A 17,114-nucleotide genomic window follows, 5' to 3' on the forward strand; every position below is an offset into this window, starting at 1 on the left:
TCCTTCTGCAAGATATGGCATACTCTGGTTTAACCCCACCTTCCTTATCACTGTCTCGCTAACAAACCTATAGTCCTGTGGGGGGAAAAAAGTTTACTGTTTTTTGCCATGATATATTGTGTTGCTTTTTTTCCCACAATGATATAAGATAATTTAATATGAGGAGAGATATTCTACAAATCCAGTAAAGTAGCACTTTATATTACAGTACAGTAATTGATTATCATATTAATTATACATTTTAGATATTTAAAAGCTAAGGTTATTAACACCTTGTTATGGAATTATAATTAGTTTCTCTTTTTTCTCCAATTTTTCAGAACTCTTCATGAAACTTTAATAAGCCACTTTTGGCTGTTTAAATAATAACACAGTGTTAAAGCTTATTGTTTTGAAAAAATAACTGTTAGTTTCAGAAGTAATGCTCCAAAAATTGAATTAATATATACCCAGTTGATGGCTTTTGAAGTAAAATCCATTTAATGTGTTTCAAGTTTAAATATCTTTCTTGGTAAGTGGATTATGCACCTCGTCACTTAGTTCCCAACCATCAATTCAGCTTTCATCTTTGAACGGTAATGTCATTTATGACATATAAGCAAGTTTGCATTTGGTTAGTAAATTGGATGAGAGTCATCTATATTTACTGTCAAAAGCAGCAGCAGAACTCCTGCATCTGTGAAAGTAAATTTACTTCCACTATAAAACTATAAATCTCTTCAAAATAGGCTTTTACAAAATGAAAGAAAAAGCAGTGCAGCATCCCATTGCTATATTAATTATGAAAGTAGTAATAATTAGTCCAACTCCACATGGTACAAGTGACATATGGGGACAGTTCATGCAGATTTTGACTATAGATATAACCAAAGTAAAAATGGATATTTTGACAGGAAAGAAGTAGGAAAACAGGAAGGGGATCAAAGTTCTAGTTTAGTTTTAGGAAATAATTTGAATGTCAATAAGTGATAATGATTCTTCTAAATACCGTGTGTGTTAAACGCACTGGAGGAGAAAGGTAGAATAACAGTGTAGCAAACTCAAATCTAAATATTTATTAAAGCAATAATTTCTAGGAGCATTGAAAATAAAGACATGGACTGTGTTTCTAACTGGAATTACTGGGAGAATCACAGAGGATTTTAGCTGAAATGACTCCAGAAGTTTGTACACTAAATGACATATTTAGTGATATAAACAATTGTTTTGTATACCCTGAAAATGCAACATAAAATGTCTATAAAATGAGAAGATGAAATTGCTGGAAATATATTATCCCTTTAGCTTTTTATGGAAAAGACAATCTTTCAAGAGGGCCTGGAAAAAGGATTTCTGGAAAAAATGTAGTGAAATTTTTGTCATATAGTGGAGAGAATTCAAAAGACAAAACATTCAAAGGTGAATGGAGAAACATAGTACATAGGACATCCAACAAGGATGATAATCTGAACGTGGATTATCAAGTTATTAATTGGCGTGAATTAATTTCACAATGTTTGAGTTAAATGTTTGATTTCCTTTTTCAGGATAGGAGAAAAAATAGCAAGAATTTTGACTATGTGGATTACTTCAAATGAATGATTCAAAATACTGGAGTGAAAATGACATTTTTCTAATAGTCAATAAAAATTAATTTAAGAGTAGGTGAGAATATGGCAAAAATCTTGGAGCCATAGTGACTCCACAAGAAGTTTAGTATCATGTACCGTGTCCAAGGTGATTGTCAAACCCTGTAAAGGAGATAAAATAAAACATCTCATGATGGAAACTTTGAAAACTTTGGGTATGGAGAACATACAAGAGGACTTCATTGGGCTTCCCTGGTGGCGCAGTGGTTGAGAGTCCACCTGGTGATGCAGGGGACACAGGTTCATGCCCCGGTCCAGACCTGATAGCATTCACAGATATACAGCAGTTCTCCCAACATAAAATTAGTGAGAACAGAGAACGTTCCTGATAAATGGGAAAACATGTGGCCAGGTACAGAGGTTTACAGTAACATTTGATACCTAGGTAACAGTCAATATGGGTGGCACAGAAAATGGCAAAATAATGTGCTATATACACACACACGTCCAGTCATGAAGGATTTTTGTGCCAGTCAAGTAATTTGAAATTTATCATGAAAGGTTTGTGGAACGAAGGTAGATAATATTACAAAATTGGAAAAATACTACTTTACTAGTGGTTTACAGAATGAATTTTAAAGGGCAAGAGAAGGAGGTAGTGTGGTAAAGTATTGAAGTAATCCTTAAGAAGGTTGATGAGAAATTTAACAGTAACAATGCTGATCGGAATAGAAAAAACGGGAGAAGTCAAGAGATAATTGGGGTATTGCCCTTTATAATTTGCTTTCTACAGGGAAACTAGGTGTATGCTTTTAAAATATGAATCACATCAAGATATTCAACTATTCAAAATCCTTCAATACTGCCTCCTCCTTCACTTGTAATAAAAGTCAAGAGTATTTTTACCTTTTTTTTTTTTTTTGTGGTACGCGGGCCTTTCACTGTCGTGGCCTCTCCCGTTGCAAAGCACAGGCTCCGGACGCACAGGCTCAGTGGCTCATGGCTCACAGGCCCAGCCGCTCCGTGGCATGTGGGATCTTCCCGGACCGGGGCACGAACCCACGTCCGCTGCAACAGCAGGCGGACTCTCAACCACTGCTCCACCAGGGAAGCCCCAAAAGTATTATTACCTTTAAGGACATTTCTGATGTCATCATCAACTACTCTGCCTTATCCTTTTCCAGTCACACTGGTTTATTTGATCTTCCTCAAACCTACTCAGAACTGTCTGTCTCAAGATCTTTATATTTTCTCTTTCCTCTGCCTGAAAGGCTCCATGCATCTTCAAGACTTACTCTCTCACTTCAAGTCCTTGCTCAAATTTTACCTTCTCAATAAGTCCAACCCGGACCATTTCAACTAAAATTGCATCCCACAAATGCTGCCTTTCTAATACCCCTTAATCTGCTCTATTTATTTCCACAGCACATATCTCCTTCCAGCATATGCTTATGTGTTTGTTCATCTTACTTCATCTAGAAGAGCACCCTTCTCTGAGTATTCACTCAGTCAATATTGAATTATTTCAACAGAAAGGATGCGAAACTAAATGGTCATAGTAGTGAGAATAAATACAGATTTATCTGAGGAATAAGGAACACTTTATTTAATGGAGGAATAGTAAAAATATAACAGAAGTTTAAAAAAATTATATTACCTTATTAATACATCTAGCAATAGAAATCACAGTGAAGATGGTTAGTGATAATCTTTCACAAGGTATAAAATGCAATGTAATTTGAGTATTTCTGTTTGAAAGATGTTATATGTTTTCTGAAAATTTGCTAAGACTATAAAATAATTTCAATCACTGCCTATTGCCCAGCGTTGCTTATTATATTTGGAAAAAATAATTCAGTTTGAAGGACACAAACTGTAGAGAATGAATATTTAGGTAGGATATTTGAATGATAAAGTTGAATATCATTCAACTTTAGAGAATGAATATTTAGGTAGGAAATATAGAGATTTATATTATGTTTGTGTATATGTGTGTCTAGTGAGTGTGTCTGAGTGTGAGTTTACATATACATATGCATGTTTGAGTGTAACTACAAAAATAAAGTGCCTATGTGATGGCAAATAACAGATTTGAAAAATAAAAAGTGGGAACTGTCATGAGACTAAGTTTATATAAAATATCCAAGAATATACTAGAGGTATCATTTTGACCTGATCAAAAACAGGTAAAGTGAAATTTGAAGAGAGTGGTGTTATTAAAATTAGATAATGGATAGGATAACAGCCCACTATATACCTTTAAAAAACATAATTCAGGAGATTTCTAGTAATTCAAACATGAAAACAACATTTTGGGCTTGGTAACTTAGTATATAGGCAATAAAGTATGAGTTACAAATTATATCCTCAATGTGGTATTATGGATAAGACCATAATTGGAACAACTGGAACAAAATTATAACTAGAAAATAACAATGGTGCAAAATTTCATATTTTCAAGAAATATGTTCAATAGAATGCAAAATAAAACTAAGTGATAGTTTTAAAAATAAATATACCCCTATAGAATCAGCATATTATATACTTGGCTACCATAAACAAAGGAAGGTGACCCTAAGTGTTTTGGCATAAGAGGGTTATACACACAATTTACCTAAGGAATATTGTAAGTCTAAGACAAGATACCTTTCTCTGAAGTTTCATATATTCCCAAGGAAACTTGCATCTTAATTTCCCTGCATTTATCACTAGTTGTCACTGGATTCTTAGTAGTAGTATAACTTTAGGTGCAGGGTTCTAGATGCCAGAACAACATGTGGCAGGACAATTTTAAAGGTACATTCAATACATTTTCCTTCGTGAGTCCAAACATTCATTAATACAATCTCAATTTTTTGTACATTTTATTTACTGACTACTCCAAAAACTTGATCTATAATGCAATTTTTCTAATTATTTGCCATCTTATTTGCATAATGGTTTATAAATTAATCATATTCACTATAAATGAATAATACCTTTAACACTAAATCATGAAAGAAATTAAAAAATTAGGATTTATCTGTAAATTTTCCTATTTAGGCAACTTTTTGGTAAGGACCAAATGATTTTAGAAACTACATCAGCATGAATGTAATGATAGATTCACTTACTCTAGGGTACAAAATGAAATTCCACATACACTGAAAAACAGTGACTTGTCCATTCAGGTAACTTTTAAATCACTTTTAATCCACTCAATTAAGTTATGTTATTTCTCATGTAATATAATCAAAGCTTTATGAAGTAGTTTTGTATTATATTTTCTATATTACATATGGCCAATACAATATAAAAAAGATTTTTTAGAAATTAATTATATCCATTTTCAGTGTTTCCACTTTTTCTAATGTAAGTCTTTGGTAACATCAGACATATAAAAATAATAAGAAACACATAAGAAAATGGTCAATAACCGCATTACTTAATGCTTAGACAAGAGCTCTACCCATATGGGAATATAATATGAAAATATTAAGAAAATATTTTAATAATTTTGGCATTCAATATGTGGGCTTTACCAAAATATATCACTGTGATATTCCTGTCCCACTGTGATATTCTTGTCCCAATAAATTCTGAGAGAAATATTTAAATTATATTTTTCTCACTAACAAAAATATAAATGCTTGCAATTATAAGAAATCTTAAGGAGAAAAATCAGATACAAAAACAAAATCTTTTTTCAAAAGAAATCATCTTAAAAAGCCTTTTGTTCTCCTAATCTAATTAGTAACATTTAATAAATGCCATAAATATATTAACAATGTTTTCAACTGAAGAAAAAAATGATTATATAAGAAAGTCTCTTTACATTGCATTTAGCAAGTTCATGTTTAATGCCATACGTGTACCATCCTGTTCTGATGGCACTGGAGTCATCCATGTCCAATTTCCAAATACAGATTGTATGTTGTGAACTTCTGCTAGATTACACCCGCCTCCAAGCATCTGTCAGAATTTTCTTCCTAATAATATCTTATTTACTTTTGGAGAATCACTGCCTCTTCCCAATTTTTTAATCTTGTTAGGATTAAATAAGCCAGGGAAAACGAAGTACCATGGTATTTCATCCCAGATCCTGGAAAAGTATTGTGAAGGAACAATTCAAGAAGTAAAGAAACAGTTGTCTATGACTTATAATACAATACACATCCAGATTGCTACTGTTATCACAGGGTTTTTGCTTCTATAGACTTGATACCCTGGAATCTCCTCAAACTCATTCTCAGGTCTGTTTTCCAGCCTCCCATCAATCCATTTAATTTCTAACATTCTTCCTATAAACTTGATTTTACTTAATTTAGCTACCATGATTTTCGGATGGCTGCCCGTTAACCTCAACTAACTATGGTGGTCTAAGCCATTCTATGATAAAATGTACTAGAAAATGTCAAAACATTTATTTCTGGATCATATTTTATGTCCAAGGTACTGTGAGACTTCTGCTCATGACAGAGAAGCCTAAGCGGACGGAAACTCTACTTTCTTAAAATGCCACCGTTTCAACATGAAGCTTCGGGGGCTGTCCTAGTAGAGCAAGAAGTCTCCTATAACAAAGTGCTTCAGGAAATGTCGTGTGTCATTCACAGCCCACCTGCCAGAACTAGTAGCTCCTCCCAACTCAAAGAGGCTGCATATGGACTCTCAAGTGCCTGAAAGGAAGGGGGAACTGGGTAAATCTGAGAATTAAGAAGTCATTAATTATCACACATTCCTAAACAATACACAATAATTTAACTGAATTAAAGAATGATCATAATGAAGACCTGACAAACATGGGCTATACATTCATTGACTCTTCACTTTCACATGTAAAACCTAGTGCCTATACCACATTATTATATATTTACTAATTTTTTAACTACCAAAAGGCATATTGATGCATCCTACCTGAAGAAAAATTAAAACAAGCTAAATCCACTTTGGACTGCCACCCCATTCCAAGCCTCCAGTACCGTAGAATGGATGGATCAGACTGCTGGGGAGCAGAAGCCAAGTAGCAGTTCAAGTTCTCTGTGGCTCTATGAGTAAGGTTTCCACATAGGCAGTACAGCCATAGAAGTATCAACATGGCTTAAATTAAAGGTTGGCTGGGGTTAGTCATGTAGGTCTCTAGAGTAAAAATATATAGACAAGTCACTAAAGTTCTACTTCTCATGTGTAGCAGCAATATCAAAAGCAAAAATTAAATGGAGGCCAGATTGAGCTGGATAACAGGAAGCAATAGTCCTATACCTAACACTTCAGTCAATCTAGAAAATATAGAGCACTTTGAGCACCATACTGGTGTTTAGTATGGACACTAAATAGTAAAGAGTACAAATATCCTATACATTTGGAGGAATTAGTGTACACTGAACCTGAACTGGAGTTAATTACTGAGGGTAAGTATCACCATGGCCCTCTGGTCAGAGGGGACTCTTATGGCTTTTGGATGATCAGTGCAATTATTGCTTTGAGTCTACTTAACTTAGGCCCATTGTATAGTTTGAACAGATATCCAGAGCACACACACAAAAATCCTAGCATTAGATCCTGAAAAAAAAAATTTTTTAACACTATTATGGTAGGAAGGCAAGGTAAACACCCTGGAGCTGCACAGCATTCTAAAAATATTAGTAAAAAGGAAATCGTGTCTTCAAGGAGAATCACAGGATCAGTGCCATACTCAATGATTTTAAAGTATATAATGGTAAATCCTATAATATACACACTTAACTAACTTTCTTGTAAAGATAAATTGATCTTAGAGAATTATAGTCAATTATTTCAATCGATGCCATTATATACATGGTCTCTTTCCTTTAGTAAACAAAGACCTCTTACCCTCTTGTGTAGTTATTGATTTGTCAAATGTTTCTTTTCTCTGTCTCGTAAAAACTGTATGCCTAAAATGAAAAGGAGTATTGTTCAAGGCAAATTGCCTTCTCCAGTTCTGTGCTACAAATCAGTCTGCAAAGAGCTTGACTCTCTTACCATCCTACAGGACATCACACTGATCCAGCATGTTGATATCAATAAGCTGATGAGTACTAGGGATCAGGAAGTAGCAGTCATCCCAGATGATCTAGTGAGGGGAATTTGTGCCATGGAACGAGAAGTAAAGTCTACGAAAATACAAAGGCTCTTTGTATTCTTTGTGAAGTTTCCGGTGGTGCATAGGTTGGACGTATATCAATATACCCCCTACAAAATAAAGACCACATTGTTGTACCTTGCACTCACTACTTCTAAGAAAAATGTGAAATGTTCCATAAGCTTCATCAGATATTAGGGAAATACATAACAGATGTGGCTGTGCTGCCCTGACTCCTTTATCAGGCTTTAAGTTTTTAGTAGGCCTTGGAGCAAAGGAGTTTTTTTCTAACTCATTCAGGTTTCAATAAAAGTAATAACTTGGCCATCACGTGTGAGGGTTTCCAATGGTTTTCAAAGTGTCTGTAACAGACTGTAACATTCAGTGGAGCCAGAAAGCCATGAACAGAGGTTCTTGTGTTTTTACAAACAAAACTATGTCTCTATAGCAATTTTGGATAGATTACATGTACTTAGCATCAGACAGAAGCCTCATATTGGTTTCCTGAAACCTGGATTATGACTATTGTGATAGAGAGGGTTAAGTGGGAACCCCTGACACTGCTCCCTCACTTCTAGTCAAGAAAGCAAATCAGAATCAGAAGCACTATTGAATCTATGAGAAATTGCGGAGATAAGCACCACTATCATACATTTGAAGAATACAGTGGAGGCAGTCTTACTATACTTGCTTTCATCTCACCATGTCAGGCCTCTGCAGAAAACTGGAAGGGACATGACTTATGGCAGATGACAGTGCACTGATATATATTAACCATATCTTTGCCCCAATTTCAGCCACTGTTCTAAATATATTCTTTCCAGGATTAGATTAACTTGGCCTCTGGTACTTCGTATGTACTAAGGATAACATGAATACTTTCTCCTCAATCTGTCAGTAGGGAAGATCAAAAGCATACCTTCTTTCCATAGGAAAGTCAGTCACAGTTATACATATTTTCTATTTTGCCTGATCACTTGGTAAACTCTCCTGGGCTCTGTCACAAAAGAGTCCACAGGGCAGGACAGCACATTGACACGTGAAGATTAGACCTAATAATCAGTGTACAGCAAGTGATCTAGATGAGTTAATAAAGCAAATGCATACTGGAGGATGGGAGATAACCCCCATGAACACTCAGGGTACTATTATGTCAGTGAAGATTCTAAAGGTCCAATGATCTGCAGCATTATGAGAGTCCCATTGTTAGGTGAAGGGCATGTTGTTGCATCTTAGACTTCCTCCACTTATAAAATGTTAATATGCTTGACTGTGCTACATTAAATTTGGGGGCAGATTATAGAGCATTTAGGGAAATGACTTCACTACAAAATATCAGATATCTTGATAGGCTGACAGTTCTGTATGCATCCCAAAGCATGAGTGCTCTGCATCAGGGGAAGCCTGAAGCGGATACTGCTCTGCCACTGGGTCATATGACTCACTGGATAAGATGAGGTAGAGGTAACACTGATGGATAAAGATGTGTGTGGAGTATCTAACAAGCCAAACTGGAGTTTGAGCAAAGATCCCCTAGGATTCTGATTCAAGACCATGACACTGAGAACAGAGAAATTCACTCTGTGTGAGCAAAGAGAAAAACAATACTGGCTTGTTATAGAGCCCTGGTAGAGGCAGGATGTTTTTGCAGGGTCCTCATGTGATTATGCACCTTGAGTTGCCTGGGTCAAATGGTGAGGCTTATGCAACTGCAAACCATTTTGTAATGGAAGTATTGTAGGGTAGGCTTGAGTAGGTCCAGAAGACATGAGAAAATTCATAAATACGTGCCCTAGACTCTCATATTGTTCAACTCTTTTGCAAAATTGCCTCTGCCTCAATCCACATTTAGGGAATCACAACATTTTCTAAAAGAGGACAAAACTTGGGCGTGATTTATAATAAAATCAGTATGATAGATGACAACAGTCTAAAATGAATTGCTGCTACGTCTTGTCTCCACTTGGCACATAAAGATAGAGAAAAAGCATTGCTCCCTCATTACCAAGATAACAAACGTCAAGGTCAAGCACCAGTGGAGTACTGCTGAGAGAATTAAAGCACCATGGAGAGAAACCCTCTCAGGTTACAGTGCATAAAGAAGACCCAAAACAGAAGGTGGAGCAGACATTCATAAATTCCCTCTGGTAAGCCAATTCCCACCCTAAATGCAAGATTGGGAATTTGAAACTTGCATTTGTGTGTCTTCTAGTATTTCTATTTCACAAGCTCTCTTTGGACACAATGACATATATTTGTGAGACTGACTCTCCTATGTGATGGGAGAGTTATCTTGTGTGGATTGAGCTGGTGCTGTTCACATCACAACTGAAGCAGGTGGACAGTAGTTCATGTAGCACACTGCAAGATGAGAGGACACCTTGGGCCAAATTATTTTTTGGGAATCTGTTTTTGTTGTTCATAGCAGATGGAAGCAGTTTCTGCTCTGAAATTCCCCTAATTAACTTGAATACACAGTATAAAATTCTAATAATATATGTATAAGGTATTCTAGATTTTAAACTGCAATTAATTTTTAATCATTTCACTAGTCATGGCAGTAGGAGCCTGCAGTTCAATGAACATAAGATTTCAAATATGCATTTTATCTTACATGAATGCTAAAATATTCATAATTTAAAGATTAGTGTGGTTTTGGTGTTCTGGTTTCTCTGAAGCATATATTCCAAAACGTGTGATGTGTTTACTTAGGTATAGTAAACTATGAAGCACAATGGTATTCTTTTAGCTCAACAACTCTTAGCCATCAAGTACCATATCAGCCTATAAAAAATAAAGGAAGGTTGTAGGTCAAACAGACCCAAACGAACAAAACAAAATAAAAATAATGTAAAACGCAAAGTCAAAAACCTCAGCAGATGTTCTTTCAAGTCTCATATTCCCATCCTGCCATGATTTACATTTGGATTAAATTTTCAGTTTTACTGAGTGACATGAAATCTAATTAGATCCTCCCCATACTAAGGAATTGTCAGTTGTATTAACAGTATAACTTTATCAAATTAAAAACAAAGAAGTTTACAAAACAGTGTACAATTCTGACAAACATAAATACGTTTCAGTTTTAATACAAGAATTGTTTTTACTTTGAAAATATACTATGTGAACAGCTAGAACATCTTAGCGTAACATTAATAAGAATATAGTATATTATTTTATCAAATCGCAAAAAAATTTAGTGATGAGCAAGGAGATGAGACATTGTATGAAAATATAAAGCAATCCATTCTTTAACGTCATGAAAATAACTGTCTATGATCTTAGGTATAAAACAGGTATAGAGTAAAGCCACATCACATGATAGCTTCATAAACTGTTTTAATAAAATGTAGCTAATGTATGTTTGAAGGCATAATTAAAAGAATACTATTTATTCTGGAATGACAGTGAAGGCAGTGGCATAGTTCTCCACACAAAAACAGAGAGAAGACATCCATGGATAATAGGATCAGCAGAGCTAGGTAGGAAGAAATTCCCAAGGACCCATAATATGATCAGGTTGTGACAAATCCCCAGTGGCAAAATGTTGTCTACAGTCTTAGCAAAAGAATAAATTTGTGTTAAAAATCAATCAGGATTTTCTTTACTTCTTCTCTGTCTTCTTGCCTTTCTCCCTCATTTCCTTTACTTCCTTTTTTAAAATAAACTTTTAATTTTAGAACAATTTTCAACTTACCAAAAATTCTGAAGATTGTACTGAGAATTACCATATGCCTCATACCTAGTTTCCCCCACTGACATGCTACGTTATGGTACATTTGGTACAAATAATGAAACCATATTTATATATTAACTAAAAGCTACAGTTTTTTTTTCAGTTTCTTTGTTTTCAACCTAATGTCCTTTTTCTGTTCCAGGATCCCATCCAGAATACCACATCACATTTGTTCACCATTCCTACTTAAACTCCTCTTGGCTGTAAGAGTTTTTCAGACTTTCCTTGTTTTTTGATGACCTCGACACTTGTGAGGAGTACTGGTTAGGTATTTTGTAAGATGTTCCTCTATTGGAATTTGTGTGTGTGTGTGTGTGCATGTGTGTGTGTGTGTGTGTGTGTGTGTGTGTGTGTTTTCCTGATTAGATTGGGATATATTGGGTTGGCCAAAAAGTTCGTTTGGGTTTTTAAGTAAGATGTTACTGAAATACCTGAATGAACTTTTTGGCCAATCCAATATATTTTTGGAAGGAAGACCACAGAGGTAAAATGCCATTGCATCCCATCATATCAGAGATACAAGTGCCAATGTTACATCACTGAAAACAGTGGTCATCCGACTGAAGTAGTGTTCATCAGCTTTCTCCATGGTAGTTACTCCTATCTCCCCTTTCCTACTGCAGTCTTTGGAAGGAAATCACTATCACAGGCCACAGGTAAGGAGTGGGGAGTTATGCTCCACCTCCTTCAGGGGAGGGTATCTACACAATTTAATTGGAATGCTTATGCATGGAAGATTTTTCTATTCTCTCCCATTTATTGCTTCATTCAGTAATTTTTTTTATATCAGTATGAGCTCATGGATACTTACTTAAACTTTAAGTTATATTTCAATACTAGTTTATTTACTTGGTTGTTTAATTTGTTTCCTTTTTCGCCATTGAGAACCCTTTCAGTTGGTGGCTTCTGTGTTCCTTTGACATAAACAATTTTGTGTTTGTTTATTTTAAATTTCCTTAATGTGTGATACTACAACATGTTCCAGCCTCATCTTGTATATTTCCTGCTCCATTTATAGAATCAGTCATTTCTTTAAAAACCGTGGTTACTTTTACAGTAGAATAGTATTACAAATCAAGCCCTGGGCAATAGTTATGCTTGCTGCTATTGGAATGGCAATGTTTCTAGGCCTTCTCATCTGACAGAACAGGGAAATATATGTGTTGTTATATTGTTACTGTTATGGAGGAAACAATAAACATTTTGTGTGTAAACTGTTTTGTGCCTTTTGATATTATTCTCAACAATTTCTTTGTTACTATTAGACTCCCCTTCCTCATTCTTTCAGAGGGAATTACTGTAACACAAAAGGAAGGAGACAATAGACATAAAAGGGTAGATAGATAGATATAGATATCAAATTCTGAGTTTTCAGGTAAAAAGACTCATTCTAGAAGAAGTAGAGAAAGATTTGGTAACAGTTTACTATTGAGGAAGTGATTTTGTTTTTGCGTGCTACTCCCTCAATCCCATATTAGACAAGATCCTTCAGGTTGTCAAAAAAAAGAGGAGATAATATGAAGTAGAAGCACGAGTTTTTGATGAGAGTGACCTTCAGATAGTGCCAACATGCACTGAAATCCTGGATATACCACAAGACACCTTCATAGGGGAGGGGCAAGAAGATAGAATCCAAAGAAAAATGTGTATTGTGGTTGTGGGTGCTTCATGCCCAATTGTTTTCTAAAGCGGTCAACCTGGTAGAGATCTCTGGCCTCTAAAAACTGGGAGACAGTGGTACTGGTTGAGTTGGAATAAGGTTCTGGTACTATCTAAGACAGAATATCTGAGTTCACTGATGGAGTTTGTGGAATAGTGACTTCACAGGTTACAATTACTAGACAGAAAGCCTGCCAAATTTTGCAGAGGGAACATATAACAAAATAGGGCAGAACATGAAACACTGAACCCCAAGGCAGCAAAGTAGGCCAGAACTCTGTGTATGGTAGGGTTGAAGGAAGCCCACCGGTGAGGACACACAGAATTGTAAACTTCAGTGAAATGAGCATAGCACCCAATGTTCCCACTGGCTAGACACCACTCCTGCCAGGACATCACAAGCTCAGGCCGAATTAATTAAATATCCTAGAGTAGGGATCAATTTGAGAAAGAATGAGTTAGAGTGAAAAGACAAAATCCTCAAAATCACTGTGTTTAATACTTTAGAATAATTGAATTTGACAGTCTACATGGAAGTGATTAAATTAGTTTCTATTATCATGTAGAAATGAGGGCTTGTGATACAAATTAAGCCCAGTTATCTGGAAATAATATTACATGTTTGCAATCTGAATTTGAGGTTTGTGGAAGTCATACATCTACCCTGCACTCTGCCTTTGATAATGAAGCTGTTCAATGTTTGCTTTAAGTCTTGCTGTATAAATTCATTTTTATGGTGAGCTGGCTTTTCTTCTGTATGCTTTGCTAAATACTGACTGGATGTTTTTCCATTTAACCTTAGAAAAGCGTATCTCTCCAACTTGAGTGTTCCCTGTGTGTCTATGTGTTATGCAGTGATATTTCTCTGTCACACTGTGGCCAAGAGAAGAAATAAATCTGATTATCTCTGACAGAGAATCACTTCCCTATTGAGGTTAGATCTGAAAATGGAGCTCTTATTGGGCAGCCAGGGTTCCTCCCTAAACAGAAAGAAATTGCTTTTTAACCATTTCAAACCCATTCTTGTGGCCACTGTAGGGAAGAAAAAAAAACTTTCTACTACCTGTCTAGGTTCTTGTGGCTGGTCTTAGAATTAGACTGACACGAGACAGATTAACAGGAGAAAATAAAATTTAGTTACATACATACGGGAGCTCCATAGAATATGAGACCCTCCCAAAGTTAGTCAATTGAGGCTTATATGCCATCTGAGAGGAGACTGGATAGGGGTTTGGGACTCCACAGGGAAGAGAGGTAATTCACAGGAAGACAAAAAGGGCAAAGTTTGGCACACAAATGTTTGCTGGGCCATACAAAAACAATGGACAGAGAGGAATTTTAACAAACACACTTTACTAGACTCCTCCCTCTATACATGGAGTTCATATTATGTGATGGTTATCTAAGGTGGTAAGTCCCTTCCTGGAGCTGGTCCTCTATCTAAATTCTTTTAGGCAGTTAGGGGGAAGGTCAAAGGTTCCAACTGAGTCTTCTGGGCCTTGATTCTTTTCAGCTGGAAATAATCCACATGCCAGACATATTTTGGGGTGACAAATTTGGTGCCCTACACCATTAGCATTCTAACCTAACAAATAATTGAACAAACTCTCTATTTGTCTCGATGATTAATATGGTTTATTTTCACATTGTAAATTAAACTGAAAGTTATGTTTTAAATGAAGAAGACCTTTCAGATAAGCAGCTGTATGTCTCATATTTGTATAACATTTACCCAGTTGCAAAAGTAAGAAAAAAATGTGACAGGAGAAAGTGGGATCTAAACATTTTAAATTTATAACACATGACTTTCAATGTATGGAAATTAAATGAATGTCTCCTCATGACTGAAAGATTGAATTTGTAAATAATAATTATAGAAATAGGGCTTCCCTGGTGGCGCAGTGGTTGAGAGTCCGCCTGCTGATGCAGGGGACACGGGTTCGTGCCCCAGTCCGGGAAGATCCCACATGCCGTGGAGCAGCTGGGCCCGTGAGCCATGGCCACTGAACCTGCACGTCCGGAGCCTGTGCTCCACAATGGGAGAGGCCACAACAGTGAAAGGCCCGTGTACCGCAAAACACAAAACAAAACAAAACAATAATTATAGAAATAAGCTATACAAAGAATATCAATTTAAGAAGCTTACGTGTTATATAGATTAAGCTCATTAAAATGCTTATGGGAAAATGTAAAATCTAGAAAAATAATTTATAATGTTTTTTCAGCCTGCAGTATTGCTCCAAATAAACACTGTTAAATCTAACAAGTGGAGTGTAACTTGCTGTGTCATTTAAACATTTTTGTAAAATAATAATGAATAATATATAAACAGACCAGTGTGTGATCCTAAGTCATACTTGAAAATAATGAGTCTTGACTGGTTTTGTTGCTACAAATTTGGATGCACACATCCTCATCTATTTCTTGGATATTAACAGGAACATATCTTTTATGTTTATTATAATATACTAGAGTCTTCTATTCATGCCACCAGCCTGTGGCCTCTTATGTCATTAAACATAACACCTGGGCTTCCCTGGTGGCGCAGTGGTTGAGAGTCCGCCTGCCGATGCAGGGGACACAAGTTTGTGCCCCGGTCCAGGAAGATCCCACATGCTGCGGAGCGGCTGGGCCCGTGAGCCATGGCCACTGAGCCTGCGCATCTGGAGCCTGTGCAGCGGGAGAGGCCACAACAGTGAGAGGCCCATGTACCGTAAAACAAACAAACAAACAAAAAAAAGTAACACCTTTAACACAGCCTCACAAAATAGCTATGAGAATGGAGACACTGATCTTTGTTTACCAATATGTTATAAAATGTGGTATGATAATTCAATTTATAATAAGAAAAATACGTGTGGTCTTTATCCCCTTTTCTGGCACAGAGCTCCTGAAACCCTTGGAACAGAGCAATAAAAGTGTCTCATTATGTTAACAATGTTATGTTAACAATGTTATGTTAACAAGGTGACTTTTGGACCTCACCTAAGGATGGGGGCTATCGTCTGAAGAACCCACCACATGATTAGAGGGTTGGAACTTTCAGTCCCACCCCCGTTGACCTCTGGGGAAGGGAGAGGGGCTGGAGGTTGGATCAATCGCCTATGGTCAATGATTTAATCAATCGTGCTTATATAATAAAGCCTCCATAAAAACACACAAGGACAGGATTTAGAGAGCTTGCAGGTTGGTGAACATGTAGAGTTGGGGGATAGTGGCATGCCTGGAGGTGGCATGGAAGTTCCATGCCCTTTCTCCATACTTTGCCCTATGCATCTCTTGGATATATCACTTATATCCTTTTACAATAAACTGGTAATCTAATGAGTAAATAATTTTCCTAAGTTTTCTGAGCCTCTCTAGCAAATTAAATGAACCCAAATAGGGGGCTGTGGGAATCTCTGATTTATAGTCAGTTTGGTCAGAAACACAGGTTTGCAACTGATATTTGCAGTCTGGCTGGTGGGGGGAGCAGTCTTGTGAGACTGAGCCCTCAACCTGTGGAATTTGATGCTCTCTCCAGGTAGATAGTGTCAGAATTGAGTTGAACTGTTGGATATCCAGCTGGTGCCTGCTTGGTGTTGTGGCAGAAACACCCCCTATACCTACATGGTGGAATTGGGTACAGAACCCAAAAATTGTGGGATATTTCTTTCCAACTCAACATAATGAAGACTAGGCTTGAACTTGTAATAAAGCTTCAATGATGATAGGGATCAAAGTACAGTAAAAAAATAATTTTAAATTACCACAGAATTTACAAAATTCTACAGCTACTTTTCAAGATACCTCACGTTTAAATCTCACTTGCATTTAAAAGAGCAGAGGCAGTTTAACACCCATCTATGTCACCAGTAAAGGGGAGCAGAATATGCCACCCCAAAATGTAATCCATATGGTACCAATAACATGGTTCTACTATAGTTTGATATCAGAACACTTTCCAAACTGGAGTAATAAATCCAAAACAATACCAAGGTCCATCATCAAATATTCAGTTCAACTGGGCCTGCAGGAAGCTCAGTCCAGCTTTCCTTAGGCTTCAGCTTAAAGAAACTCTGTCCAGCTTCTT

The sequence above is a fragment of the Phocoena sinus genome, chromosome 3 (assembly GCF_008692025.1).
Source record: "Phocoena sinus isolate mPhoSin1 chromosome 3, mPhoSin1.pri, whole genome shotgun sequence".
In the NCBI taxonomy this organism is placed as follows: domain Eukaryota; kingdom Metazoa; phylum Chordata; class Mammalia; order Artiodactyla; family Phocoenidae; genus Phocoena; species Phocoena sinus.